Here is a 5,384-nt window from a genome sequence, read left to right on the forward strand (position 1 = left end):
ATGAAGTTTGGCAATATTGACAAACTCAAGAATTGTAAGTAATGGGCAAAAATTTAAGAAGATACCTTCTAAAGTTTTATTTGTAAAATGTAATTAAAAAAGGCCATTTCACATATGGACATATGGACATTTTTACTCAGCATTTAGAAGGTTTGCCATGTTTAAATGGCAGACATTTAGTTCTGTGTGCTTCTGACTGTAGACATGAGGATTGACGTCACGGTGAGTTCAGTAGATCTGCCTGAGCATCTTTCACTGAAAAAAAAAAGAAGAAAAATCATGTTTCCACTTTTAAAAAACAAAGAATACACACACATAATTCTATTAGAGGATGGAAGCAGCTTCACATTGAGAATTTTAAGTATAACAAACAATAAAGATTGAAATTGATCATTTCTGAGCTACTTTAACAACAGAGGAAATAAGATGCTTGACCTCATAACACAGAAACATAATATTGGCATAGAAATTGATAGTCACAGAAACACATTAGAAAACAAGCAGCATGTTATCTTTATATATTGTTGTAAATGTTGTCTAAAATGCCAGCTGGTTAGCTGAAATGGGCATGAGAGCCGAGAGAGTCTGGACTTAAAAACTTAAAGGTTTGGTGAAAAGGTTGGTGCACAGTACCAATGCTAATGAGGAGAAAAAGCTTCATTTAATTAATGACATTAAATAAATAGTTACCTTCTAACATCAGACTAAATGAAGACTTTAATAAATCACCTCCACATTAAATTAGACCGTAATGAAATGCTCTTACACCAAGGAGCTGTTCAAGGTTTCATGGGTATTTTGTAAGATTTATGAGTTTGTGAGGAGTAAGAACCACCATAACTATGATCCAAGGACAAAATGTTTAATTTATCGTCATGTATGCAGTTTGAAATGATTATTTGATAATCCATGAAAATAGTGAATGGTCCTGTCTGGATGGTGGTGTTTTAATCTTGTGTATTTCCATCTAATCTGTTTGTCCGAGATGCTGTTCAGGGCTCTGGATGGAAATAGACAAGAGAGACTCACACACACACACCCCCACACACCCACCCACACACACACACACGCAGACGCAAACAAGCACCCACCCACGCAAACACACACAACTCCATTCTGTCTTCCACTGCAGCACAGAGCTCTCATCCACCGAGGATGAGTCACTGTTGCCCCAGAAACTTGTGACTGTAAATTTTCAAGCATGGACACGTAGTAGACAAGGTCATTTTTAAACGTCATCATTAGGTGGATGTCTGTAGAGAAGATTTAAGTTCTGTCTTCTCCTGCTGTGATACAAACACTTAGTCTCCTTACACTCCTCCTTTCTTATGTGATCTCTTTTATTCTGCCCATTTTCACAACCGGTTCTAATTTGTTTTGCCACGTTGTTGCCTGAAAACCTGATCTTCTTCCAAAGACTTTTATAATAAGGGTTTTGTAGAGCTTACTGGGTACAAGACGTGAGTTGTCCTGGTTGTGAAGGTACTGGTAACACATCAGTTTCGTTGTTTGACTTCCTGTGAATTACCAGAAAAAAGACGACGGTTGGGTAGAACTGGTGGTAATCGAAAATTACTTGAACGTGTGACTTAAGCGAGCGCTAAGTTTAGTTACCAGCTACCAATGTAATTATCAGCTGGCTGTGTTAAAGGTAATAAATGTGTAGTTTCTGACATGAGTCCGTCAGTCACCCATGATGATGGATGTTGCATTTATCTTAATGTCTCACCTAACAGTAAAATTTAGATATAAAAAAGAACACAAAGAAACAAGTAGCACCAACAAACTACCAAAAGGTCTTAAATGAACAAAAAAGTAAAGCAATTTTTCTTCCACTTCACAATTATGTACTTTTTGTTAGTTCATCACAACATATCCACAAAAAGGTATCAACATTTTTGGTAATGTGACAAAACGTGAAAAGGTTCCAGCAGTGCTAATATTTCTTAATAATATGAAGTACAGTAGTTATGCCTGTTCTGCAGCACAGGTGGGACAAGCAAAACTAAACCCCAAAATAATAAAAAGCAGCACAATGCATTTTTAAAAATCAAGGTCTGCGTTATGTTATGTTGACACTGAAGCAGCCGTGTTTTATTTTCTCAAGCAGGTCATGGCAAAAAGTTCAAAGAAACTTTTGACCACAGGATTGACAATGTTACGGTTTTTGTCGCTGTAACATTTTAAAACCATCGTAAATCTGCTAATGCCTAATCTTAACAATCGAATCTGGACTTCACATCACTGCTGATTATACATTGAGAGATTTTTACTAATGTATAAGTGTAGCATCTGATGGATACTTACATCCCTGGTTAATTATTTTGTGCATGTGCCTCAAATTGAACCCAGCTGTTTCACTGCACCAGATCAAAGGTTTACCCAAAACGTCTGCCTAATTCTCCTCCATCTGCCGGGCTTTCAAATTATGATGACCATCACGGACAGGAAAGTGCTTTGTTTGCACAACAAGTCCTCCTTGAGGACAGCTGGTTCAGGCCCTTTACAAGTTCCCTTTTTGTTGTCAATAACTACACTGGAAACTAAAAAAAAAAAGCAGTAAGTAGATTTTAGGGTTCTGCGGACATTGGATCTCTATTATCAGGTTGATTGCACCATTTGAGGGCTGTTGATGTTTGAGAAAAGGGATTACAGCTTGGCGAAACACTGCTGAGAGGCAGTCAAGTAGCTCTGTCTCATCTAAAATCCCTGTACATTCCCTCCCTCCTAAAACCTTTCATCCAAACACACACGCACACACACACACACGCATAAAATCCTCTCTGTTTCTAAATCTCTCTCTGGGCAATCAGTCACTGTGTAAATTTTAAATCTGTCACTAATCTGTGTTATTGGCGAAACACTCTGGACAAGGTTAGCTTGGGTAACATAATACCAATTCATTAAAACAAATACAAGGTATATACATACCAAAGTGGTTATTCCAAATCTTTGCCTCATTTGTCAACTCCGATCCATACTGCGGGAAAACCTTCCTCCAATCAGAAGACTTCATTTGGTGGCTGAGTCCCACCCAGTTATGGTGCCTTGATGTTGCAACTTGCTTATCATCCAATGTGAGGTTGTCAGCTAAACTTTCGTAGCTCGTAGCCATTTCTAATTATATTTATTGTAAATGTTAAAGAGTTGTCTGTTTTTTTTTTTTAGCAAACAAAATTATGTAAAAAAATCTAAATGTATAATGCATATTAGTTTTGAAGATGAGTAAATATACAAACCTACTTTTATTTCTATATTATGAAATATAGAAATATAAGTATACAGATGCAGTACAAAAATATTTTAGTACTGCGTCATTTATAAAAGTCATTAAATCCTGCCACAATACAGTAATAATAATTGTGTTTTTAGATGAAGTAAAAATTGTTATAAATACTAAACTTTTAAAAAACAAAAAATTTTAAAATGATTTTAAGGGGGAAAAAAATGCTGGAAACTATGATTGAGAGTAATTACACAATCTGATGTCAGCAGGGAGTAAATTCTGCCTGACAAACAGGTTAACACAAAAATGTGTTGAAATATGCAACACATCCAGTACATTATAATGTTGTGCAAATTTTAACACATTGTGTGTTAAAATGTACACAAAATGTGCATTAAAGGCAATAACACATTTTTTGTGTTATTTTTTTAACACATCTGTTCTAAGAGAGTAGTTTGATTGTTTAAATACTGTATATCTGTACATAAAAATACACCTGACCTTTTTTATCATTATTAAAAATACTTATGAAACAGGGCAAGCAAACATTATTTGGATTAATGTTGCTCTGCTCTGTCAAAAATGTAAGAGTTGGTCTTTTTCTCGTGTGCTTGTTTATGTGAAGCTTTTGCGTGTTTCATCTGTCAGTACATTGTCTTTCACTTGCTGGAGCAACACTATCCAGTTCATCCCACCCCGTGCTCAGGCCAGAGGTTTCATAAAGTGCCTCAAGCGAGCTCTGGGTCTACCCCAGGGTTTCCTTCCGCTGTGTGGAAAACCTCGAAAGGGGGCTTCCAAGAAGGCATCCTGATGAGATGCCTGACACACATGGAAGGACTCCTTAAGATGTCGAAGAGCTACTTCAAGCTCCTCCTGGGATGATTGATATCTTCCTCCTCTGCAAGGTAGCTGGGTCCAGCTTGCAGAAAAAGCTTATTTCAGTCAGTTGTTTTTGATACTTTATTCTTTAGGTCATGAGATTCAGATACAGCAAGGGTCAAAACATGGCTGGACAAATATCAATAGCTTAGATTTTTGTGTAAGTTGTTTCTTTACCACAACATGTCTGCTTTGTCCCACCATTACTGGAGAGGAAGACTGTGCTGTATGAAGTATGAAACTGTCTCCCGACTATGACAGCGCAAATTCACCGCGACATCACAGATGGTTGCAAACCATTTTACGACAAAAGGTCATAGTCTGAAAATAACGTCATCTGCAAATTTCTTTGATGGTATCCTAAGGGTCTTAAACCGGAAACCTTCCTCTCCACTACTCAAACTTGAGATTCTGTCTATCAGCACCACAAAAAAGAGTGGAGACAGGAAGCAGCCCTGATGGAGTCCAACACACACTGGGAACAAATTTAGCTTTGTGCACACGGCTCCTGCATTGGGTACACTTGGACCGGAAAGCAGCCACACACCCACGGATCCTCCACAATATTCCTAAAAAGACACGGTGATGAGCCTTCTCCAGATCCACTAAACACATTTGGACCAACTTCACTAAGATCTAGTTTACCTTTCCACAATAAAAACCACTGATCCTCCTCTGGCCTTCATGCATTGTTTCACAATCAGCAAAAAAGAAGTAATTTGAATTGAAAATGAACTTAAATATGGGGTCATGGTAGTCATCGTGATAGGAGTTCGACTTGCAATCGCTCTCTGTCGTTGTGTCCTTGGGCAAGGCACATCGCCCACCTTGCTGGCTGGTGGCGGTCAGAAGGGCTGATGCCATCGGTATGTGGGTGCTTCGCTTGTGACAGACTGCCACGGGCATCTGGGGCTACAATCCATCATCAATGTGTGAAAGTGTGCATGAATGGGAAAGACTGATTTCATTGTAAAGCATCTTTGAGTGTCCTGTTAGTGCTGTATAAGTCTGATGTCATTTCAAATGTAAATTTGTCATTCTTTTTAGGTTTTCCAAAGCTTGAAACTTCAGACCACTAAATTGGTGTGCATGATAACCACCATAATCTTTGTGGAGTTGACAAGAGCATAAAAAGCCAAGCAGTTTCAGGATCTGTCTTTGTGGATGGTAATTAAGGAAGTGGTTTAAAGAAATGCAAAACCTAAAAAAAAAAATTTAAAAAAATCTGTACTACATGTCACATTTAGTTGGCTCATCTCAAGTTTAACTGATTTGATGC

The sequence above is a fragment of the Xiphophorus hellerii genome, chromosome 20, assembly GCF_003331165.1.
Source record: "Xiphophorus hellerii strain 12219 chromosome 20, Xiphophorus_hellerii-4.1, whole genome shotgun sequence".
In the NCBI taxonomy this organism is placed as follows: Eukaryota; Metazoa; Chordata; class Actinopteri; order Cyprinodontiformes; family Poeciliidae; genus Xiphophorus; species Xiphophorus hellerii.